The 26,469-nt window shown below is 45.9% G+C and overlaps 1 long non-coding RNA gene across 1 annotated transcript; it reads right to left on the reverse strand.

Moving 5' to 3' along the window:
* Positions 1-3,643: 3,643 nt before the first annotated feature.
* On the reverse strand, positions 3,644-24,789 carry LOC310745838. The gene is made up of 3 exons (XR_014540358.1): positions 24,686-24,789; positions 4,469-4,576; positions 3,644-4,145 (listed from the first exon to the last, which is right to left on the reverse strand). It is a non-coding gene; the product is annotated as an uncharacterized lncRNA (long non-coding RNA).
* Positions 24,790-26,469: the final 1,680 nt, after the last annotated feature.

Consider the following 26,469-nt stretch of genomic DNA (forward strand, 5'->3'; position numbering starts at 1 on the left):
CATTCTGCTGCTTCTGTTTAGGGTTCCAGCCAGCTATTCTCCCCAAGTGCATTGCACACAAACACGCACACATCAAGTGCCAATCTATATTCCATGGTTTATTTAGCATTCTCAGTTGAATCTTGATAGCTCTTGCCCCAGTTTCTCCCCGCCCCAAACATTTCTCTATGGAGGGCCTCAGTAGAGAGGAGAAAAGAAAAATGGAGGGGAGGCAGGGACTAATGGCTTCCCTGAAATAATCTTGGGAACTGTAGTTTGTTAAGAGTGCTGGAAATTGCAGCTCTGTAAACTACCATTCCCCAGGATTATTTTGGGGGAAGCCATGTGTTTTAAATTTTCTTTATATGTTGTGTGTGGATATTGCAGCCAGGCCTCATCTGCTGCATCCTTCTGATCAGGAACAAGAAACACAAGCTCCCCCAAGCATAGTAATATTTCTCAGTGCCCTCCTTTTGGCTACAGTTGAGGTGCACCCACCATCTTGAGCTCACGGTTAGGAGGAGCAATAACATGGATGGGGTAGATGAGATTGGATTTCTGGCCCAAGGTCACCCAGACGTCCAGAACTCCTCTGTATTGTTATGTAATGTGGATAGCAAGCTCTTCTTCCGCTTCTCCTCCAAATCAGTGTGTTCCCACACTTTACCTTCTCCCAATTTTTTCATACCCTTTCCTTTTTGAAATATACCTAGCATGCCCCCCAACATTTCTCTGAGGAAAATAGGGACGCCCCATTCCATAAGGATAATTTTATTCTTTATACCCCACACATCTGACTGGGTTGCCCCAGCCACTCTGGGCGGCATCCAACATATATAAAAACATAATAAAACATTAAATGTTTAAAAAGACCCTTCACTGTACAGGATTGCCTTCAGACGGCTCGGGAGTTGGAGAACTCCATACCCCCCAACATTTCTCCATTGAAAATAGGGACACCCTAAGGAAAAGAGATTAACAGTAATCCTTCTAGTTGGTTGGTTGGTTGGTTTGGCTAGGAGTTGGTTCATTGGTGAGGGTCAGATGCCTTGTCAATCAAAGAATGCCTTGTCAACCAATCAGAGGCAGCTTTGTCAATCCCAGCAGCAGGTATAAAACAGGACGACCAGGCCTGCTCAGGCCATAGGCCATAGGATCTATGATCCCTGACCACTGGTCCTGTTAGCTAGGGATGATGGGAGTTGTAGTCCCAAACATCTGGAGGGCCGAGTTTGCCTATGCCTGCTTTAGAAAGCTGGTGACTATGTGCTCTGTTTCTGCAGACTTAAAACAGCTTAGTGATTCCTTATTTTCTCCATACAGTGTATAAGTCATTTGTGAATCATATGGGTAAGTTAACAAGAGGCTGTGGAACTTGTCTGCATTTTTATTTCCACTAGAGGGAGTGCTTGCTATGCCACATGGTTTCTTGTTCCAAGTTACTGCTCTCACATAATGTCCTAACTTCCTTTGGCTCCTTGTCACCCAGAGTATAGTCCTCTGCAGGCTTGCAGTATTCTGAAATAGGCAACCTTTGGAAATAATGGGCACCCTTTAGGATAAAGAATACCTGACAGCTGAACCTACATCAGGAGAAATGAGGGTGGCAGTGATTCTGTTGGCTGGTTAAGCCTGGACGTAAATCTCTGCAGGAGAGAGCTACATCACTGCGGTGGCGTGGCTGTTCATCTTCCAGCACACTCTCTTCCTGAGGTCTCTGTTTTAGCTGACTTGCCTCATGGCATTAAAATGCTTCTGTCTGAATAAGCAGCACTGAGGCAACCTGGTTCAAAGGACAACTCTTTTAAGAGTTGCGTAGAAGGGGGCATTGCAGCAGGTGCCGAATGTCAGAATGATCTCCCCCACAACTCTTAAAGCGACCCTCCTTTCCATGAGCAAGACCCTTTGGAGGGTTCTAAGCAGAGGCTGGATGGTCTGGACCATAAAGAAGGCTGATCGCCGAAGAATTGATGCTTTTGAGTTATGGTGCTGGAGGAGACTCGTGAGAGTCCCATGGACTGCAAGAAGATCAAACCTCTCCATTCTTAAGGAAATCAGCCCTGAGTGCTCACTGGAAGGACAGATCCTGAAGCTGAGGCTCCAATACTTTGGCCACCTCATGAGAAGAGAAGACTCCCTGGAAAAGACCCTGATGTGGGGAAAGATGGAGGGCACAAGGAGAAGGGGACGACAGAGGACGAGATGGTTGGACAGTGTTCTCGAAGCTACCAGCACGAGTTTGACCAAACTGCGGGAGGCAGTGGATGACAGGAGTGCCTGGCGTGCTCTGGTCCATGGGGTCACAAAGAGTCGGACACGACTAAACAACAGAAAGCAGAGGCTGGATGGTCATCTGTCATGGATGCTTTAGTTGAGATCCCTGCATTGTAGGGGGGTGGACTAGAGGGCCTTGGGGCGGGTCCCTTCCAACTCTACAATTCCATGACTGCAGTACCTTCACCATCCCATCAAACATAGCAAATCATCGAAAGAGCTCCTTTACCCCCCCCCCATCTCTTTTGCTGTATGCACATCCAACTCCCCCCTGGGCGATTTAAACATACCTGAGGTTCATCAGTATGTTGAGCAGGGCAGCAGCTGTGGAAGCACACTTGCCTTTCACTAATCAGATTTAGGGGCTCTTGACCCCAAATTACACTGGGTGCAGAACCTAGCGTGCTGCAACTATTTTGTACAATTTAATTATTATTAATAATAATAATAATATATGTCCCACCCATCTGGCTGGGTTTCCCCAGCCACTCTGGGTGGCTTCCAGCAAAATACTATAATACAATAATTCATCAGATATTTAAAACTTCCCTAAACAGGGATGCCTTCCGAAAGTCAGATAGTTATTTATTTCTTTGACATCTGGTGGGAGGGTGTTCCACAGGGCGGGCACCACTACCAAGAAGGCCCTTGCCTGGTTTCCTGTAACCTCAGTTCTCACAGTGAGGGAACCACCAGAAGGCCCTTGGAGCTGGATCTCAGTGTCTGGGCTGAACGATTGGGGTGGAGACGCTCCTTCAGTTATACTGGACTGAGGCCGTTTAGGGCTTTCAAGGTCAGCACCAACACTTTGAATTGTGCCTGGAAACATACTGGGAGCCAATGTAGGTCTTTCAGGACTGGTGTTATGTGGTCTCGGCGGCCACTCCCAGTCACCAGTCTAGCTGCCGCCTTCTGGATTAGTTGTAGTTTCCAGGTCACCTTCAAAGGTAGCCCGACGTAGAACGCATTGCAGTAGTCCAAGCGGGAGATAACCAGAGCATGCACCACTCTGGCAAGACAGTCCACAGGAGGTGAGGGGGGTGCCAGATTCTGGTGCCACACAAGGTGCTGCTGAAATTTGAGATCCCAACAGCAACAGCTGTGATGTGCATCTTGGAGGATAGATCTGCCACCTGCCGCCTCCTAGGCAGCACTGCCATCCCACCTGTACAGTGGCCTCTTGACAAATAGGAGGCACTGCTGGTCTCTCCTCCTTCCTCTTCTCAAAGTAGATCTTTATCTCCTCCTTGTTCCTGATGTAGATCTTCACTCACCCCTTTTCCCCTGGTGGCAGGGTGAGGGGGGTGTCATTCTGTGATTCGCCTCAGGTGCCAAAATGTCTTGGGCAGGCTCTGCTCTTATGGGACAAAGCTCTAGATAGAGGCAAGTACTTTGGATAGATCTGGGTAGCCTTTGCTGTGGCCTGGAGAGCCTAGCATTTCCTTCTTGTCTTTGGCTGCTCATGACAAATTGACACAGCAGGTCTTGGGAATCAGCCATTGCTATGGAAACAGCCTTGATTTGGAGAGATAATTTCAAATTGCCACTGTTAATCTGCAGTGTGCTAATTAAAGCCAAATTTTAGAATGCAGTTTACATTTCATTTTCAAGCATCCCCCCCACCCCCGAGCATTCAAATTACTTCCACATTTCAGACATTTTCCAACAAGGAATGTATGCATTTAGTATATGACATAAAGAAATAAGGCAATCCATTTAAGGCGGGCGAATGCATTTCTAGTAGTCAGTTATACATAGGCTTGTGGCACTGTGCATGGAATTAAATATGAGCCTCTATAACAGTTAGCGGAGGTCTTTTTGAAATACATACTTTTCATGTGAATGGACTCCTCTCCATCAATATCCACTTTGGTTATCTTCCATGTTGCCACCTGCAAAAGAAATGTTTATGGTAATTTATATTTCAGTTCATATGCATGTTTATGTTACTGTTTTCTTACATTATCTGTTCTGTCCATACTTAGTTGAAAACCTCAATAAACAGTTTTGCTCCAGTGCAATGGCCCCAAACCCTTATGGTCTTAACCATTCCTCCTTTACTTGTTACTCATAAGAAAATGACACCTGACCTCTGGATTCACCCAGGCTGAACCTTGCAGCCTGAAACCATTCCAAAGTTGCAATCATATTATAAAGTCAGGATTTTGTAATGGCGTTCACTGCAGTTGCCTCCAAAGATTGATGCCTTACTTACATATCCTTTCTTTGCAGGAGCAGCTGCTAGCCTTTCTGGTTTCTCAACGCCCCTTGAGTCTGGTCTTCTCCAGTTGATTTCCATTCATCATGATACATGGATAAACATCTGATAGAAGGAAAAGATGCAGCACACTAGAGCAGGAAAGAGTTTGTAGGCCTACAGGCATCCCACAGATCAGATCCAATGGCTCAGGAAGAAATTATAAACCGGGGTGTGCTAGGCTCCAGATTGGTCCTTTTCCCTACAGAAGGTAGAAAGGGGACCCAGAATGTGCTGCTCCCTACCACGTTGTCCTCTGCTGTACATCTTGGTCCTCAGCTCTATGGGCATTGCTGTCATTTGCTTCACACAGCTGCCATGTAAAACACAGCCTTGGGCTGTTATGTTTCCACACTACAGGCATTTAGAGGCTGCTTTGCACTTTTGTACAGTACTTTCAACACAGGAATGGTGCCAGTGGGGAAAATATTTCTGCCTTCTGGAAAGGATAAGGCGGAGTACTGAGAAAGTGACACAAACGGACACCAACCCCCCTTTTGGAATGTTTTCAGCTGCTGAGCCTGTCTCAATTTATGTATATATTAGAATTGTTATTGCTGCATGCGTCCCCGAGTGATGCAAATGCATCAGAAGGGCGGGAGATAGGTTTTCTGAAATAAATAAACTAAATAGGAGCTCTGCAGCAGCTGCTCCTGATTTGGAGATAAGGATTAGGATGAAAGACCCTAATTTGGGCCCTTGTAGGCAGACAAATCCGTGATTTCAAGAGGATCAGTAATCAGGAGTTGCCAGATTCTTTCTTCTATAGCCCTGTCTTTCCATTGCCGTTCTTCCAGCATAATTCTGCCGGTACTAAATCAAATGTGCAACATAAAGCTGCAGTAACAAAATGTTAAATCAAGCTGGGTGAGTGGATGCTTATCCAGTGGAAACAGCTGCCAAAAACGTGGTATTTCATCTCGTTTTTCATGCATAGTAATGAAGGCTGCACTAATCCCTGAAATCAGATATTTCACGAATACCTTTTAAAGATGCACACAAAAGAGTTAAACAGAACTCGAAGCCACAGATTTTTTTAAAAAAATTCTAATTTCTATAATAAAGGGATATCACAAACCGCCATTGCTACTATGAAAAAGACCGAAAGGTCATTTTTTATAGCATTAAGTCTTCTGGGTTACCAATCCTGAAACAAAAATATGAATATGCATTTATAATCTTTCTTCCCTGTGCATATTTTATGTAGATCTAGAACAATTGCAGAAATAAGCCTTTCCTCCAGGTAGATGCTTTCATCCAAGCGAATTAGCAACCTGGACATTTTATGGTAACATGCATTATGGATAGCGGAAGACGTTTGAAAAGGAGCTCTTTGTTTAAGTGGCTTGGTAAGGAGCCACACTGCTGGTTCACAGCAGGTTGAGTTTCTGGGTTTGCTTTTATTGTGGAATTGATGTGAAATTTGAGTTTGGCCAGCCTGGCTGAAAAGGAAAGGGGAATCAGATAGGCGTTGCAATGCAGGGAAGCTGTACTGTAACCTTTGCCCGTGTCTCCGTGTTATACAGCCTAAATGTGAATGCTGGCTTTGAGAGGCTCAGTGCAGTCTCCTGCAAACTTTAAATGTCGTCCAGCCCTGGCAAGGACAGACTTCAGTGGAAATGAGAAGTAGTTCGTTGGATAGCATGCACAGGCAGTGCACATGTAGAATAATCTGTGCACATTGAATTCCTGGGCACCTCTTTCGTGCCTCTTCTTCTCTGTACTAAACATAATCATCATTTCCTTTAATTTTTATTCATACCTTTTCCATTCCCTTGAAGGAGGAGAGCCAGGAGCAGCCAAAATCCTGTGTATATCACTGTGCCCGTGGGTTCTGCATTGGGGCAAAGTGTGAATTGAATGTGATATTTCCAAAAAAAATTGCAACTTATATGCAAAGTTTATTGGGAAGGAACCCTGCAGTTACTTTGCAAGTGAATTAACCACAATAACAAGCCAATCACTTTTAAGCAATAGCGCATTTATTCCCTTGGACTACCTAATGAAAAACCAAACGCCACCAGTTCGCAATAATTGTGAATTCTCCCATGCATCCTTTGCTTATACACCAGAATTGCTTTGCCTTCGAAAGCGTCGCTCTAGCAGCAACAGCCCCTAGGTGGCGCTCCATCTTAAAACAATTTATTTGCCGACATGAATCAGGTATAGAGGAGTTATACAGTTCTCTTAACACAGGAGAATTCAGCATTTGGTGGGGGGGGGGGAAGAAAACCGTTGACAAAACATCAAATTCAAATGAGACAAAAATCAACAAGTTACTAAACAGATGATAAATTTGGTATGGCAAAAGAAATAAGGTAAAGGTAAAGGACCCCTGGACGGTTAAGTCCAGTCAAAGGCGACTATGGGGTTGTGGCGCTCATCTCGCTTTCAGGCCAAGGGAGTCGGCGTTTGTCCACAGACAGCTTTCCAGGTCATGTGGCCAGCATGAATAAACTGCTTCTGATGCAATGGAACACTGTGACAGAAGCCAGAGCACACGGAAACGCTGTTTACTTTCCTGCCACAGTGGTACCTATCTATCTACTTGCAGTGACATGCTTTCGAACTGCTAAGTTGGCAGGAGCTGGGACAGAGAAACGGGAGCCCACCCCGTCGCAGGGATTCAAACCACCAACCTTCTGATCGGCAAGCCCAAGAGGCTCATTGATTTAGACAATAGCGCCACCTGCATCCCACTCGCAAAAGAAATAATCTAGACTTAGATACATATAAATACAAAGCAAGAGGAAAGTTAACAGACAATATAATTCCAGATGCACAGAGACTCAGCAGCCTGGCTTAAATGTACTGCAGAGCCTGTTCAGGAGTCTAGAAATCACCTAGGACTCAGCTACATTGGCAAAGAAAAAGTGCTTTATATGCGTTATATCACAGTGGAGTCCCGTCTTTCGCCAACGTGATTTCCTTTTATGAAGTTTAGAACGAGTTTTCCTGAAACGCTTGTTTGATGTGTCTAGATCTAGCCCTAGACTCATCATTTCTCCGAAGGAGACTAACAGCAGTAAAGGGGAAATTGCTGGAGAGGACGAATCCTCTTTCCACCCAGGCTCCTGGAAGTTCCAGCTACTGGTGGTACTGGCCTTGTTGCTATGGATCTCTATACTTTCAGTTACCTTCTTTTCTGCTGGTGTTGCGGGGCAGAAGAAGAAGAGGAGTTTGGATTTGATATCCCGCTTTATCACTACCCAAAGGAGTCTCAAAGCGGCTAACATTCTCTTTTCCCTTCCTCCCCCACAACAAACACTCTGTGAGGTGAGTGGGGCTGAGAGACTTCAGAGAAGTGTGACTGGCCCAAGGTCACCCAGCAGCTGCATGTGGAGGAGCGGAGACGCAAACCCGGTTCCCCAGATTACGAGTCTACCGCTCTTAACCACTACACCACACTGGCGCAGATAGCTGCATCTTCTCCCAATGGCATCCATCTCATCATATAGGTGCCGATCCCAAAGGGATCAGACACAGGGCTGGCCCAATCATTGAACAGAGTGAGGCAGCCGATTTGGATGGTCATGGAAGGGCAGCAAGGTGCTAGCTGTTTAATTCATCATCATTATTCATTGTGTCTGTGCTTAGGCACTTGTGGGCTTTTCTGCCAAAAGAACTTGACTAGTCTTGGGTACAATCCAGGTGGCTTGACAAGGAAGGAGTGCCATTTGCTGCTCTGCCTCAGGCACTGAAATTTCTTGACTGGCCCTCAGCAGAAGACATCAAAGTTCTAGAACTCCTAGTGCAGAATTACAGGTTAAAATCCTTTAAAAGGGACCCTTTCCCAAGGAGTGTGATGACCTTAGTATTACAGCCTTAGATTTAGAGTCATTTTTGCCTTCCTTCACTCTTGTTCTTGCATAGAACAAATGGTGTAATACAATACAGACCATGAAAAATATATTCCTTAAAAAACCACACACATCAACAATGAACCCGTTGTATAGCCTGATTAATGCAGGCCCATGCTATGGCTCTATGCTGCTTTAACATTTTGTTCCGTGAATGAACTTACCTACATGGGAGCCATGGGTAAGATGGTAAAGGGGGGGAATGAGCAAGAACTTCCCTAAACATGGTGCTAACAATTAATAGCCTTTTCCCATTTTTGAGATGCTCCACTGACCGAAATACCTTGGCAGACAAATATAGGTCAACGATGTGAAAAGGTATTGAATGCCAACGTTATATAAAATCAAAGATTGGCATTTGTGAAGACTGGATGAACAAATATGGGAGACTGATGTAAGGATGTGAAATATTTTAATGAGTGCCACAGATCCAGCAAAACAGCAGTATGGAGGGAGATACAGGAATAGTTTTAATAGCTTTATTTCTGTGTTAACGTGATACGGTTCAGCCTGTGTATTCTTTAATACTGCATCCCTAGAGGTATTACACAGAACTAAGTCCCATTACTCTCGGCCAGATTTACTTCCAAGCAAGCTTATGTAAGGTTGCCTGATTTAATACTAGATGAATGTTGCTTCTTCATAACCAAATTGTGTGCCCACTTCCTTGTGACCACAATTAAGTATTAGGACCAGGAACATAAAATCCCATCCAATCCAACATCTGATTCTCACAGTGGCCCACCATGTCTATGGGAAACTTGCATGCATGGTTTTTACAAAGCAGGCAAACCGTCTTGTCCTTGACAAACTGCAAACATTAAGTACTGTGAGCAAAGGTTAGCAAGGTATTTGGACACCACACCCAGTTTCCAATATATTAGCCACCCGTAATTCCACACAAACACACTGTCGTGCTAGTTATAGTTGAGCAGTTCATTGTCCTCCCCCTTCAGAATCTTCAGAATTATAATCTTATCATAGTACACGCTGAAAAGACTGATAAGCATGGCTTACACCGCTTTCTTTGGAAGTGGGCGCAGTGACTGTCTGGTTACTGAGCCAACTGATATGATGGCTCAGCAAGAAGCTGCAGTCCCCTTGAGAGATATACGGTACAGTGCTAAAGCAAAAGCAAGATCCTACACCAACAGTGAGGAAATGCTTGCTTTTGTATCACAGATGCAAGCCGATTTGTCTCTGCATTGCACGATCTGTCACAAACTATTGTGAAATAATTTTGTTTAGTTTTTTTGTCTACTTTCTTCAATAAGCAATATGAGCAATAAATAGGCTCATTGGTTTTATATGTGCCATCCATTAAAAAAAAAAAATCCAAGTCTCCGGATAACATGAAGATAACAAGCAGATTAGATACCCAGGAACATAGGAGACGGTCTTAAGACTAAATCAAGCCAGAATTGTGGAGCCAAACTGGCAGGAGCTGTCAAAGGTTACCAACTATAGAGTTTCCCAACCTGACCTGGAGATTTCAAGAACTGAACTTGGAGATCATCTGCATGCACAAGAGAAGCACTAAAAGTGAGCTGTGGTACTTACATGTCTCGGGCATATCATGATAAAAACAGAGGAGCAAAATGACCGCGCCGATTATTTACACGTAGTACTTGAAAGTCTCAGAAAATGTATAATGGGAATGCAAGAAGGTTAAAGAATATTGGGAAATGATATATAATGAATTGAAAAAAATGTTGAAAAAAACTTTTGTTAAAAAACCAGAATCTTTCCTGCTTGGAATTTTAGATCATGATATAAGAGAGGGAAATTGGAGATTGCTTATGTATGCGACAACAGCAGCAAGAATTTTATTAATACAAGTATGGAAAACAGAGAAAACGCCAACAAAGGAAGAATGGCAAGCTAAGCTTATGGACTACGTGGAACTGGCTAAGCTGACAGAGGATACATGAGAGAGACAACATCGATTTCAAAAAAAGAGTGGTGTCAGGGAACTGTCATCTGAGACGAAGGAGGTGAAAGGGCTCATGGAGGGTGAGAGAGACCACTCAGCGGAGGAGGGGACCAGCAGGGGGAGAAGTGGAGTTCCAAGGGAAAGTGAGTCGGAGGGAGGGCTCAGAGACACTTCAAGCGAGAACAGTGGGGAGGTTTCAGGACCTCCCGTAGGGACACCCACTCCTCGGCGGAAACTGTCACGCCGAGAGTCCAGAAGACGCGTTTCCGTTAAGGAGCTTTTATGCTGGAAGAAGTTCCGTAAACGCCCACTGTCCGATTCAACGAGCGATTGATGGAGCCATGCTTAAGGAGCTCCATCACAGACAGAGGTTTGGGAACTTAGCCAAACTCTGAGGGATCAGGATTTTACGCACAAGCAGCTCACCATCCCATCACAGCAATCGGACAGTCCCTGAAAGCAGCTTGTGCAGAGAGGCATCATGAGCAACCCAGCCGGAGCCGGAGGAGCAGCAGGAGCTGGAGAAAGTCCAAGTCTGGAAGAAAGGTACAGAGTGTTGGAACTCCAGCTAGCAATGCAAACGGCGAGGCTAGAAGAAAGGAGGGCGCAGGATGCAGAAAAGGCAAAAGGCGCTACACTAGCAAGAAAGATGCCAGGAATGGTGCAGAAGTTTGGGGGGGACCCCAGGAACTACCAAGCCTTTAGGACAGAGATGCAGTATGCTCTCGAACTGCAGTTTAACGACTTTCCCGATGAGGCATCGCGAGTGGCGTTTGTGATTGGCCATCTCGAAGGAGGGGCGAGAGACTGGGTCCGGCCCCTGATGGCAGGGAATAGTGACATGCTGAAGGACGCGAGGAAGTTTTTTCGCGCCATGGATTTGATGTTTTCCAGCGAGATTGAACAGGGACTGGTGCGCAGACAATTGATGGCTTGCAAACAGGGGAGCCGATCGGTTCGTGAGTACTGGACTGAGTTTACAATGTTGATACATAAATTGGGGTGGGACCTATCGGCGGAACCCATTCAAATGCTCTTTGAAGAGGGGCTTTCTTCGGCGGTGAAAGACGAACTTTCCCGGGCGCCCAGGGCGGAGTCTATGGACCAGCTGACCAAATCAGCGCTGACCATTGGAGCGCGCCAGGAGGCAAGAGCCTTGGAGAAGCGGGAGGGGAAAGGAGAGCGTTGGAGGGATTTCCGCATTCCAGAGATTCCAGAACCAAGTTTCCCGCCCGGAGAGCCGATGGAAGTTGGAACAGCGCGCGCGCGCGCAGTTTCAAATCCCAGTGAAGGGAGGAAGAAGGAGGGAAAGAGCGCCAAGAAATGTTATCTCTGCCAGCAGCCAGGTCACTTTGCCAGAGTCTGCCCGCAAAGAAAGGAATGGCAAGGGATGGCGGGAGCTGTTGGGGGGAAGGAGGAGGAAGTCCAGGAGCCAGTAAAAGCCAACGCCTGTCTGCCACTGTCAGGGCACTGCAGACAGGCCAAGGAGCAGTAAAAGTGCCCACTCCGGAACCTCCAAGACCAGCCCTAGTAATAGAGGTGTTGCTAGAGCTGGCAAACGGATACCCACTGAAGACCAAGGCGCTGTTGGACTCAGGCAGCTCCTGTAATTTTATGAGCAAGGAGTTTGCAGCTGAACACCAGATACAGACACTCCCTTTAAGCAACCCCCTGCAGGTCACCACGATCGATGGGAGGGAGCTGTTGGGGGGAGAAGTTAGCCTACAGACCGTCCCAATGGTTATGAGGGTGGCAAGGCACACCGAAAGGATAGCGTTCAATGTAGCCACCCTGGGAGGGGCGCCAGTCATTTTGGGAATGAGCTGGCTAGCGTTGCATGACCCGCTAGTGGGCTGGCATCAGAGAGTGGTCTCCTTTGGGTCAGCACATTGCCTGGAACACTGCAAAGAGGGGAAGGTGCCAGAAGGGGCAAAAGCCTCCCTAGCAGGGACGGAAGTGGCGGACAAAGGGAAGGTGCCCAAACAATACGCTAACCTGAGCAAGGTCTTCAGCGAAAGGGAAGCAGATAAACTACCACCGCATAGAGACTTTGACTGCCAAATTAACCTGGTCCCTGGGGCCCAGCTCCCCGTGGGCAAGCTGTACGCCATGTCAGACAGGGAAATGCAGGAGTTGAGGGAGTTTATTGACAAAAACCTGAAGAGAGGTTTCATCAGAGAGTCCAGAGCGGTGGGGGGCAGCCCAGTGTTTTTTGTGGACAAAAAAAACACGGATAAACCGAGATTGGTCGTGGACTACCGGCGGCTAAATGCCGTGTCAGAACCAGTGACTTTCCCCATGCCCAGGATTGATGATATTTTGACCAGGGTGAGGAAGGGAAAGATATTCACGAAACTGGACCTGAGAGGAGCTTACAACCTGATACGAATAAAGAAGGGGGATGAATGGAAGACAACGATGTTCACCCCCCTAGGGGCTTTCGAATATCTCGTTATGCCCTTTGGATTACAAGCAGGCTCCGCCTGTTTTCAATCGCTCATGAACCATGTACTGGGACCTTTGCTCTACAAGAATTGCGTGGCCTTCCTCGATGACGTGCTGATATATTCAGAGAATGAGGAGCAGCATGTAAAGGATGTCAGGGAAGTGCTGAGCCAGCTGCAAGCAAACCAGTTGTGGGTGAAATTGGAGAAGTGTCAGTTCCACACCAAGGAGGTGGAATTCCTGGGGTACCGCTTATCAGACAAGGGATTAGCCATGGATCCAGGCAAGGTCCAGGCGGTGCTGGAATGGAAGACACCGAAAACGAAAAAAGATGTGCAAAGGTTCTTAGGGTTTGGGAACTTTTACCGTAAATTCATCAAGAACTTTGCCCACTTAACGGCTCCCATCACGGACTGTCTAAGCAGCAAGAAGAAATTCGTTTGGACGGCGGAGGCGGAGCACGCTTTTGAGGAATTGAAAAAGGCATTCGCTTCGGAAGAACAGCTCCTGCATGTGGATTTACAAAAACCCATGAGAGTGGAAACTGATGCCTCAGACCGGGCGGTGGGGGCGGTGCTGCTTCAGCCAGGGAGCAATAAGTCGGAATGGAGACCGTGTGCCTTCTTTTCGCGTAAGCTGAACAAGTCCGAGAGGAACTACACGGTATATGACCGAGAACTACTCGCCATTCACGAAGCGTTCCGGAGATGGAGACACTAATTGGCGCACAGCATAAGGTGCAAGTGTGTACGGACCACAAGAATTTGGAGTATTGGAGAACGGCACGAGTGCTCAACCAACGACAAGTGAGATGGGCCCAGGAGTTCTCCAAATTCCATTTTGAAATCTGCTATGTGCCAGGTCCAGAAAACATCAGAGCGGACGCTCTCTCTCGCAAACCTGAATATTTGGAGGGGGAGGGAGCGCCAGAAGAGAGACATATTATCCCAGAGGACCACTGGGTGTGTGGTGCGGCCTGGGTGGGGCAAAGAGAACTGGTAGAGGGAACGGTAAATGATGAGTACGCCCAGGATAAGCTCAGAGGTTTAAGGAGAGAGGGAGAAGACCCCGGAGGTTTTGAAGAAAGAAACGGGGCATTGTATTACAAAGGGGCGCTATATATACCCGAAGGGGAATTGAGGGGGAGAGTACTCAAACAGCTGCACGACAATCCCACAGCGGGGCATTTTGGGCAACACAAGACCATGTGGTTGGTGACCAGGGAGTTTTGGTGGCCCAAGGTGAGGGAGGATGTACGGGAGTATGTGAGAAGGTGTGACCAATGCCAGAGAGCCAAAGGAGAAAGGCGGGCACCAGCGGGGTTATTAGAACCGTTACCCACACCAGAACGACCGTGGGAGGCGGTGTCGATAGATTTTATGACTGATCTGCCCAAATCCCAGGGGAAAACCGCCATACTAGTCGTAGTAGACCTGTTAACTAAGATGGGTCACTTTGTAGCTTGCTCACATGCAGTCACGGCGGAAGAGACAGCGAAATTGTTTGTAGAACATATTTTTAGGCTGCATGGCGCCCCCTTGAGGGTGGTTTCCGACAGAGGGAAACAGTTCACGTCCAGATTCTGGAGGAAGCTTATGAGCTTGTTGCACGTAGAGGTCAACTTTTCGACTGCCAGGCACCCTGAGACCAATGGGCAGGCGGAGAGGGCAAACGGTATCCTTCAACAATACCTGAGGTGTTATGTCAATGACAGAGAAAACGATTGGGTCGAAAAGTTGGCACTGGCGGAATTTGCTTACAATAATGCAGAGAATGTGTCCACCGGGATGAGCCCCTTTTTGGCTAATTATGGGTGCCACCCCAGGGCGTTTCCAGGGGAAGGAGGAGAGAGATGGAGTGTTCCGGCCGCTGAACTTTTTGTAGAAGAAATGGAAGCGATCCATCGTCAACTCCAACACAACTTAGAAAGGGCCAAAGAAGAATATAAGAGGCAGGCAGACAAGAGCAGAAGGGAAGGTGAAACAATTAGGGTGGGGAGTCGGGTCTGGCTATCAACCCAAGGATTGCCGTTCAAGGGGGGTTGCAAGAAATTGAGACCCAAAAGATTGGGACCATTTGAGGTCATCCAACAGGTCAACCCAGTGGCTTTCAGACTCCGGTTACTGAACCACATGAAACTGCACCCAGTATTCCACAGGTCATTACTGTCACCATACAGGGGGGAAGGTGAAGGGGTATCCACACGGGGGCCAGCCATAGAAGAAAGGGAAAGCCGCAACTATGTGGCGGAAATCATCGACTCCAGGTGGAAGGGTAATCAGGTGGAGTATTTGGTCGCGTGGGAAGGGGAACCGGAGTCGGAAAACACCTGGGTGAAGGCAGAGGAGGTCCATGACGAGATCTTGATCGAAACGTTCCACCAAAGGTTCCCCAGGAAACCTCAGCCAGTAGCGAGGTTCCGGAGGGAGTACTTTGGCACCACCGACGATGAGGAGGAACTGGAGGGATTCAGGGAATCGGAGTTGGAAGGAGGTACAGACTCCGAGGAGGAGGAGTACTTGGAAACCGGAAACAGCAAAAGGTGGAGGGAAGTGTTCGAAACTTCGGAAGATGAGGGAGGTTCCTTCAGGGGTTTTGCTCCCTCGCCTCCCGCAGAGGAGGGGAGGGAAGGGGGTGAAGGGGGCCCTGGAGGGGAGGTGGATGTCAGGGAACTGTCATCTGAGACGAAGGAGGTGAAAGGGCTCATGGAGGGTGAGAGAGACCACTCAGCGGAGGAGGGGACCAGCAGGGGGAGAAGTGGAGTTCCAAGGGAAAGTGAGTCGGAGGGAGGGCTCAGAGACACTTCAAGCGAGAACAGTGGGGAGGTTTCAGGACCTCCCGTAGGGACACCCACTCCTCGGCGGAAACTGTCACGCCGAGAGTCCAGAAGACGCGTTTCCGTTAAGGAGCTTTTATGCTGGAAGAAGTTCCGTAAACGCCCACTGTCCGATTCAACGAGCGATTGATGGAGCCATGCTTAAGGAGCTCCATCACAGACAGAGGTTTGGGAACTTAGCCAAACTCTGAGGGATCAGGATTTTACGCACAAGCAGCTCACCATCCCATCACAAGTGGGAACCATTTATAAACTATATAAAAAGACAGTATAAAGATTTGGACTCATTGGCAGGTTTTGACTAAAATTTCACAACTATATAAGAGGCAAAATCAGCAGGATATAGAATTTGTTTAATAAACCAATACAGAAATATGGGGAAGCCAAAGAGGGGGGAGGCGATATATATATATAAATTAACAAATTTTCCACAAATCTTAATTCAATGTTATAATTTGAAAATTCAATAATATTTTTTTTAAAAGTCTCAGAAAAGACTGCAAGGATCAAATGCATTAGTCCCAAACAGATGTTGAATGTAGTTCTGTTGATTTCACAGCTCTAAGCCCTGCTATGCTACAAACCCAAGCTTATTTTCAAAAGCACATCAGTGGCTTTGGTCAAATAATAATTTATTATTTATACCCCGCCCATCTGGCTGGGTTTCCCCAGCCACTCTGGGTGGCTTCCAACAAAATATTAAAAATACAATAAAACATCAAACATTAAAACTTCCCTAAACAGTGCTGCCTTCAGATGTCTTGTAAAAGGAAGATAGTTGTTTCTTTCCTTGACATCTGATGGGAGGGTGTTCCACAGGAAAGGCGCCACCACCGAGAAGGCCCTCTGCCTGGTTCCCTGTAAGCTCACTTCTCACAGTGAAGGAACCACCAGAAGGCCCTCGGCGCTGGACCTCAGCTTCCGAACATGATGGCTTTCTGACTGCATTGTGAATTCTCTGCTGGAGTCTTCTGGTCCCCTCGCACAACTCTGAAAAGGACTGCAGCCTGTTTGACATTTGCACTATTGGAAGTTTTGCTTCCCAAGCAAATAGGTGTTGGGAGAGGGGAGAGGAGTCTAGAGCAGGTCTGCAATGGGAGGCCAAAGCCCCCTACTTATCCCTACATCAGGATCTGGGAAGGGCCGTAAGTCAGCGGTGGAGCATCTGTGTTGTCTGCAGATGCCAACAAGATCAGTCTCTAAGACTGGGAGAAACCGCTGCCTGAAACTCCAGAGAGCTGCTGCCAGTCAGTGTAGCCTATACTGAGGTAGATGGACCAGTGGTCTGACTGGGTATAAGGCAGCTTCCTAGATCTGTGTCTGCTAACTCCTTAAAAAAAAAGCCAAGTGTGTGAATGACCCTACGTGCCTAATTCGTTCCACACATCCTGACCACAGTCCGAACCAGGGCACTGCAGTGTGGATAGGCAGACAAACTTGTTCTAATTAACTCCCCTTTACTGCTCTATGTTTTCACATAGAAGAGGCTCTGAACCAAAAGGCAGCCACCTCCCCCGCCCCCAAACTGAGTTTATTTCCAGCAACTTCTGTGCTGGTACTATTGTGGGGTCAGAAGCTGAGGTGTGCTGTAGCATAGTGGTCCCCAATGGATGGTCTGTGGACCCCAAGGGGTCTACATAACCCACTAAGGGGGTCTGTGGCACTTACCTGTCAACTGTCAGACATCCCATTTTCTGGCGGGCGTGTTTGCTCACATTGAAAACACGGTGCCCCAAAACAGGGTGTTCAAGACAGTTGATGGGTATGTACGTTTTTGGGTGCCATACTCTCACACGGGAGTGCAGCCCAGAAAACATGCAGCTCGGTTTTGCGCTATGACATTTTAGAGGGTATGGTGGCACCATTCACATAACAAAAACTACGACAGTGGTACCTTGGTTCTCAAACGCCTTGGTACTCAAACAACTTGGAACCCAAACACTGCAAACCCAGAAGTGTTCTGGTTTGCAAACTTTTTTCAGTGGAAGCCAAACATGCTCCGTTTTGAGTGTTACGCTTCTGATTTGAGTGCCACACTTCAGTTTTGAGTGTTACGCTGAGGTCTGTCTGTTTTTGCTATTTATTTTGCATTTTTGTTTTTGTGGCTCTTTTTTGTTTTTGTGACTGTGTGGAACCCAGTTCAGCTACTGATTGATTGACTGATTTTGTGACTGCAGCACATTGTTGATTGCTTTCCTTTTATGGATCAATGGTCTTGTTAGTAAAATTCATGTTAAATTTCTGTTTTAGGGGTTGTTTTTAAAAGCCTGGAACAGATTAATCCAATTTGCATTACTTTCTATGGGAAAGCACACCTTGGTTTTGGAATGCTCTGGTTTTGGAACAGACTGCCGGAACAGATTAAGTTTGAGAACCAAGACACCACTGTACAGAGATAGCAACATTTTCAAAAGAAGGGGGTCCATGGCTTGGTTTCAAAACAAAACAAAACAGGGGGACTGCAATAGTTAATTGGGAACCACTGATGTAGCACATTTTCCCTGGTTGTTTGGCTTTCATAAAGAAGCCAAAATACCAGACCCTGAAGGCTGTTTCAGTGCTGCTTCAGCAACTCATTTTGTACACCAGTCGGTATCTATCAACTCATTAATTACATTCACTCCTTCAAACTCCATCACCTGATCCAAAAAACTATGTCCCATAAATATACAGGTGATAAAAGGGTTCAGTGAATCTTCTTGCTTTTCTAACTTGGCTGCAGGGGTATCTTTTCATAGGGAGGAGACCCACAAGTGATTAGTAGCTTGAGAACTGGGTTTAGCTGTGGGACATATGCATGTCTGGAAGTAAAGCTGCAAAAGTTCAAATCACTGCTTGTCCATGCAACTAACTCCTCCACCAGATACGATTTATTTGCTTGAATAGTTGCTTGAAGTAGGGACTGTCTACAATCCAATACCTGCTGGTTCTCTTCAGGTTCCAAACAGCGCCAGGCCTACCATTAGGCAAAGTGAGGCAGCTGCCTCAGGTTGCAGATTCTAGATGTTATATGGGGCCACTGCTCCCTGAGCTAGCCTGCTCACCTCAAGAGTGGGGAAGATGCTGTCCCTCTGGTGGGAATGAAAAGGGTCACCTTGTCCTTTGCCTCAGGCAGCACAATGTCTTTATCCTGCCCTGCTTCTGTATCTCTGTCCTGCCTTTGCAAACGGGCACCTCGCCAGTTGCGTTCAGCTTTTGTCAGTCCCATTCTCTCTGGTTATCTTGATAAATTTGTTTATTCCTAACCCTGCAGCTGAAATAATGAGACAGAGCAATGCATATCAAATGTACTGTCAGGAAGGGTAAAAAAACACCCATAAAAAATAGTAATCCTGCATTCATTATGGAGATAGCCTTGTTGGGAAATTACAGTAATCCTTAATTTTCCAGAGTGCTGGTTGGGGCCATTTCTATGATGCAACATCGTCATTTCATATGCAGCTGATTCTAGCCATGCAAGCTAACCTGTCCACTCACTAATATATTCAAACATCTTCCCCAGCTTTCTGCAAGGAATCAAATTGCACACAACATAGTGAATGTGGATCTATATACTCCCTGCAACGTTTCAGACATCAAGTTCTTATTTTTCTGTTTTAATTTGCTTTGTTTTTTCCTTTGTAAGTTGCTTTGAGACACGTGAAAAAGCAGGGCATAATTTTTTTAAGCAAACATCTGGAATGGCATGATGTTTCTTGTTTTAAAAGCTCAGTCCTATTTCGTACGGCTATTTAAAATAAGACCCTGCAAAGGAAGTGTCCTTATTCCCACACCCAACTCCAGAACCCACTTTTTCAATACGCTTGCCAAGGTCTGAATTTTTTCATTCTCCATTCCTTTTAAAATGTTATTTTCAGGGCTTGCTAGGCCAGGCTAAAGTTGCTATGAGGCAGCTAAGCTATTTTTATTGATGGTATTCATATTTTAATTGGTTACTTTGAGGCATGTTTATATATATATATATATATATATATATATATATATATATATATGAAGCATTAGAAATGAAAATAAGTAATTGAGGGCACAGTCCACTCACTTGGGAGTAGCTCCACTGAACACAGTAGGATGTTCTAAATATAAAGGGTTGCATGGCGCATTGTAAAATGTAGTGTTTTGTATCTATTTCAGATCCTACAAATGGAGGCCTCTGCAGTTGCACAGCTGAATGTGATTTTCACACTGCACATTAGCACAGTGTGTGTGTGTGTGTGTTTGTGCGTGAGAAACAGATTTGTTCTTTTTAATTGCTTTTCTGATCCAAAAAAGCCGAGATTAAGAGAAGCCTATGTTGGTTCCTCTTTAAACAAAATGGATATGAATATGAAAACACAGGGGGAAAAACAATCTGATGCACAAAGCCAAGAATAACCGTCCTTTCCTAACTGAAGCTCAGGGGAACTGCAGTAAGTTGCAGGCAATTATAAAAAATGGAACAGGAGCACAGTGCCCAGCAGTTTATTATGCCTTTCCAGGAAGCAGCAACCAGGGATCATTAATGACTACAAATTAGATGATAAAGTCATTCAGATCAACAAATGATTTGAGAGTAGCCTGTTGGTCTCAAAGTCTAAGCATAAAACGAACCCTATGGCAGTGCTATGCCTGAATGCAGGCTTCCACAGGTCTTACTTCAAAATATTGCTTTCAATTATGATGATCTTAGTGCCCTCTGAAATAATTATAGAATACCATTGAAGACGGCTGAGCAATCTATTCAGTTGGCACTGGGGATTTCAAATAACATGGTGTGACTGTCATCAGGCCTCTCAATTTTTGTTATATAAATTAACCCGTGTGTTATAGGGACGCTGCCATCAGGCATTAGTAGTTCATGCATTTGTTACGGTACTTTAAACCACATGAGAGCACTGTTTGTCTAGTGACCCAGCCACCCTGTCTGAAGCTTCTTTGTCTAAGTTAACTCCACCCTTAAAAGCTGAGCCATTTTTCGTTTGCTGTTCTCTCCAGACAAGATGTTTCCTCTTTCTCTTTCTTAGCTCCACACATCCTATAAACAGTTCCTGCATGAATAAAGCCTTTGAACTCCAGAAACTAAGTTGAAACAACAGAACATGCCTTTTTTTTTTTTACTGCCAATACCATACAGATATATGAGCTAGGTTCATCTTACCTGTAGTACATAAATTCCCAGGTCGCACATAACTTTATACCTCCCTGCTACTTTAAGATGAAAACCCAGATGTTACATACTCAGTTGCTAGATTCTGCACTGCCATGATGGATATTCGTCGAAGGATGGTTTGTGCCACAAACTAGGTCCAAAATGCAAGACCTTTTAACTGTGCCTGTTTCTATCTTTTTAATTATGTATGATATAATCACCTTTTAATTGCTAGTTTTTATCCCTTACCTGTTTTAAGTCTTATGTGTTCAGTTTATCCATATGTTTTATCTTATGTTGGTCTGTGACCGAAATAAAAGTTTGATAGTGATACTGTAAGTGATTACTCCAATCTAATTCACCCAACCTGCAAGGTCTGCTAACAGCCTATTACACTTAATATCAAATTGCTGTGGAGATGGATGCCAGTGCCTGAAGGCCAGTTCAGAACCCCATGTATGCTTCCATGCATATGCAGAACACCTACATGTCAGGGCAGTGCCATGCAGTTCAAGAAAGGGGCAGAGAATATCACACCCTCTGCTTTTCATCAGATGAAAATAGGCAGACGTGCCAACTGATGCTGATAAATGTGCTTGTGTATAAATTCCCTAGCACACTCTTTAATAGCGGAGACATTTGCTTTAGGTATGCTGCCAACTTCCTACAATTTAATGTTGGTGGGCCACACCAATGGTAGTGTGACGAGAGAAAAGAGGCAAGTGAGCAAGTGGTGCAGGTGGGGGGCAGCCCAGGCGACCTGCTGAGGAAGGTGTCTTTGAAGGAGAGTGGGATGCACTTGAGAGAGTGGTTTGGTGAAGAACTCAGTGAGGCACCATGTTAATTGTCACTTCAGAGAGGATAATAATAATATAATAATAATTTATTCTTTATAACCTGCCCATCTGGCTGGGTTTCCCCAGCCACTCTGGGCAGCTTCCAACACAACACTAAAATACAATAACCTATTAAACATTAAAAGCTTCCCTAAACAGGGCTGCCTTCAGAGGTCTTCTAAAAGTTTGATAGTTATTTTTCTCTTTGACATCTGGTGGGAGGGTGTTCCACAGGGCGGGTGCCACTACCGAGAAAGCCCTCTGCCTAGTTCCCTGTAACTTGGCTTCTCGCAGTGAGGGAACCACCAGAAGGCCCTTGGCACTGGACCTCAGTGTCCAGGCAGAACGATGGAGGTGGAGATGCTCCTTCAGGTATACTGGACCGAGGCCGTTTAGGGCTTTAAAGGTCAGCACCAACACTTTGAATTGTGCCTGGAAACATACTGGGAGCCAATGTAGGTCTTTCAAGACCGGTGTTATATGGTCTCGGCGGCTGCTCCCAATCACCAGTCTAGCTGCCGCATTCTGGATTAGTTGTAGTTTCCGGGTCACCTTCAAAGGTAGCCCCACATAGAGCGCATTGCAGTAGTCCAAGCGAGAGATAACCAGAGCATGCACCACTCTGGCGAGACAGTCTGTGGGCAGGTAGGGTCTCAGCCTGCATACCAGATGGAGCTGATAACCAACTGCCCTGGACAGAGAATTGACCTGTGCCTCCATGGACAGCTGTGAGTCCAGAATGACTCCCAGGCCGCGCACCTGGTCCTTCAGGGGCACAGTTACCCCATTCAGGAGCAGGGAACCCCCCCACCCGCCCGCCTCCTGTCCCCCCAAAACAGTACTTCTGTCTTACCAGGATTCAACCTCAATCTGTTAACCGCCATCCATCCTCCAACCAAGAGTTCATCCACTCCCCTGACGTCGCATTGAAAAATTAGCAGAGAAGAGCTGTTTGGCCGAGTTGTGAGGGAAGGAGGTGGGATTTGGGGTGAGCTGTGGGTGGCGGTGGTGGGGGGAGGAAAGGGGGGGAAGGAAGGGGATAACAAAGGAGTGAGGGTTGGTGAGAGAACCAGTAGGGGTAGCATCCCCTAGTAAAACACAATAAAAAGAAATCATTTAAGCTGCCTGTGACATTTCCTAGGGATGATCAAGCCAGTTAGCACACAAATAGTTTGATGTCAATTCGTGTTCAAATAATGTAAAAATTATATATTAGTAAAAAAAATCTTACAAATGTTACGCTGGTAACTACAGAATCACCCAATATTGTGTTTATATGGGTTTGGTTGGGATCACTCATCATAAACATACATACTTTCCTTTGACTTCCTTACATAAATATTTGAATATTTTATCTTCGTAACACCAGCCAACATCCTGTTCTGATTCTCAAGGGAGATTGCCCTTTTCTCGGTTTCACCATGAAACATGATAATGATGTTAAAATCCTCAACAACTGCCTCAGTTTTTAAAACAACGGAATTATAGGATCCATGTGTGTCCAAAAAGCCAGTATTTATTATCAGTTTCTAAGAAGATTTGTGCATGATAAATGCTTGGTCAGCGCAAGAGACAGTTCTGATGAAGACTTAACAGACTTCATAAGAATAGTGGAATAGCACAGGAGCTCAAAACTCTTGCAGTGTGTTGTCTACAGAGTTGTTATGAAGGCAGCACAACAAAAATTCAGGCCTACCTCACTTGAAAACAGAGTGGCACAGAAACTGCTTAAAACTGCATCTGTGTGACAGATGCACCCTATGGCCAGCCATTTGTATGCAGCAGCTTAGCACACAAATTGGATGTCACCATACCAGAGGCTTCTGTGGAACCGCCATTTTAATTTGCCACAACCTCAGGGGACATTGCAGCTGGCTACCTAGGGCAGTCTCCTTGAGGGAATTTCATACTGAAAAGCTAAGGCTATCCCTTCCACTGTGGTTTTTGTTGATGCACATGTTAAAGTCTGTCAGTAAATGTGTGGCCTATGTAATACTATTTAGTGGTGTCTCTTTCTCTTCCTCCTAGGGCCTGGGGCTGCCATATTTCAAGTAAAAACCAGGACACCCCAAAAGTAGTTGAGCTTTTTTTAAGGAACACCCCACCCCCCAAATTGAGCCTTTTAAAGGAAAACCTGAAAGTTGTTGAGCTATTTTTTACAAAAAACAAAAAACACACACCCAAGAAAAGCACAATTTTACGATTTGCCTATGATCCAGGACAAAGTGCCTCTTGAAACCTCCCCCCGCCCCCCCCACACCCCCGGACATCAATTCCACCTTTGAAATCCAAGTCAAGGAAATATGGATGTATGGCAGGCCTACTTCCTCCACTTTCCTCTTTAGCTGCATTGTAGGCGCCAATCTGTATGGGAGCCATGGTGGGCCTCACCAGATCTTAGCCAGCCTCGCCAGGCCTACTCACAGCTATGGCAGGCCCCGCCAGGCACTCCCATGGCTACAACGGGCCCCACCAGGCACACATATAATTTACTTACTTATAATCTTGCATTAGGGACGTGGGTGGCGCTGTGGTCTAAACCACTGAGCCTAGGGCTTGCCGATCAGAAGGTCGGTGGTTCGAATCCCTGCGACGGGGTGAGCTCCCGTTGCTCGGTCCCTGCTCCTGTCAACAGTTTGAAAGCATGTCAAAGTGCAAGTAGATAAATAGGTACCGCTCCAGTGGGAAGGTAAACGGTGTTTCCATGCGCTGCTCTGGTTCACCAGAAGCAGCTTAGTCATGCTGGCCACATGACCCGGAAGCTGTCTGCGGACAAATGCCGGTTCCCTCGGCCAGTAAAGCGAGATGAGCGCCGCAACCCCAGAGTCTGCCACGACTGGACCTAATAGTCAGGGGTCCCTTTACCTTTACCTAATCTTGCATTGGTTCACAGCAAAGGCAGCAGTAAAAATTGAGCAGGCAAAATACAGTGGTACCTTGGGTTAAGAACTTAATTCGTTCTGGAGGTCCGTTCTTAACCTGAGGTACCACTTTAACTAATGGGGCCTCCCGCTGCCACCGCGCCGTCGCACGATTTATGTTCTCATCCTGAAGTAAAGTTCTTAACCTGAGGTACTATTTCTGGGTTAGCGGAGTCTGTAACCTGAAATGTCTGTAACCCAAGGTACCACTGTACTTACATTGTATAACAAACTTCAGGCATGCACCTGGAGCAAGTGGAGGCATGTCTGCATCCATCTCTGGTCAAAGGAAGAGATAGAGAGGAACAGGAAGTACTATATGCTCCTTCCTCTCTGGGAGAGGAGGGGAAGTGACATCACACAGAGCCCTCTCTACCAATTCTATTTCTGTGGTCTGAGTGTCAGCAATGCAGCTCTGTGGTCGTAGCCCCTTCTCATGCTAACAAGCAATAATATGCATTTGTTAGTTGGGGCTGCTAATCCCTCACAGACTTGACCTTTGTTAATATTATAGCTTAATTGTAGTTCAGAAACAGATAACATCCTACTTTATGATAGCAATACTTTTGCAGTGCCGTGATATCCCTGCAGAGGAACTTTTATAGAATTGTCATAAATGTTGCCTAGGAACATAAATTACCTTGCGAATAAGCCTCAATCTCAGTTTGCCAAGCAGCCAGAAGAATCATGCTTGCTGTGCATGTCACTGCTACCTTGTGCATTGAGTTGGAATGTGGCCTCTGCATGCATGGGGCGAATATGTCCCTTGATGCTGCCCTAAACAAGCACAATCGAGGCAAGCTATCTCTTTGATGAAAAACAAAACTTGGATTATTTTTACATATTTAAAACCTTCCACTACACTGGAATTGTATTGCTACCTGATTGCCTGGAATAGCAGGAATGGAAAAAGAAACCCAGGCAAAGTTGTAGACCAGTGCCATTTGGGCTTTACGTTAAGATTTCCTGCATATTCAAATAGAGAAGTAGTCTTCAGCTGTCTCATAACTGGGACCTGGCTTTAACTCACACATATCTGTTTCTATGACAATAGTGCTGCCATTGAAACCCATCTTAGAGCCGACTGTGAACCAGTTCTGGGTCCCGGCTCTCCAGCTGAAAACCAGTGATCTAGTGCTATCACTCATAGCATGGTCACAACAAGTGTTTAAGCATGTGCAGAGCAAGAAACAAGTGTGGTGAGCAAGCTAGAGCAGCCTTTCTCAACCTTGAGTTCCTAGATGTTGTTGGACTACAACTCCCAATATCCCTAGCCAGCAGGCCCAGTGGTCAGGCACAGGGGCAGACTTCGGTATTCTTTCAAAATATGGTGCCCTGTGCAGGGCCAAAATTTGGCACCCCCAAATAGATCTTCTCAATTATGGATCTTCTACATTTTGCGCTTGCTCATCTCAGCGCCATGTGTGGCAGAACCGGCCACGCTGCCCAAAATCCGGTGTTGTCAGGGATGATGCGAGTTGTAGCCCAAAACTTGTGGAGGGCACCTTGTTTGCAATCACTGAATTACAATCTTAGAAAGCTGATTATCAAATTCTCCAAGTGAAGGCTGTGCCATAAAATATCATCGAAAGTGTAACCGTATAGAGAAATCTGGGCTTTGGAGAGTTACTAGAACCAGCATGCACGCAAACACAAAGGTGTTATCTGAAAAAAAATACAAGAAAATCCCTAAAAGCTAACAACCTTTCAAATCTCGATTGGGAAGGACCTTGCAGGGCGTGATTCATCATGATGGGTGTGACTCTAAGAAATTATCAGTTCATTTGACCTCAGGGGTGTGGAACTTATTTTACTGCTTTATAATTGCTTGTGTTTATGATTGCATGGACATTGCCCATTCTTAATAGCTGCATAGCATGACCCTGGTCCGTTTTTTTTCTGCTTGTTTCAGGCTTCCTTTATCAAATATCAAAGAATTAAAGTTGAATCTAACAGGATATATGAGTATGCATTTCTAGAATCATTCCCATGCTTTCCCAAGA

Source organism: Podarcis filfolensis (genome assembly GCF_964270895.1).
Source record: "Podarcis filfolensis genome assembly, chromosome: 12".
In the NCBI taxonomy this organism is placed as follows: domain Eukaryota; kingdom Metazoa; phylum Chordata; class Lepidosauria; order Squamata; family Lacertidae; genus Podarcis; species Podarcis filfolensis.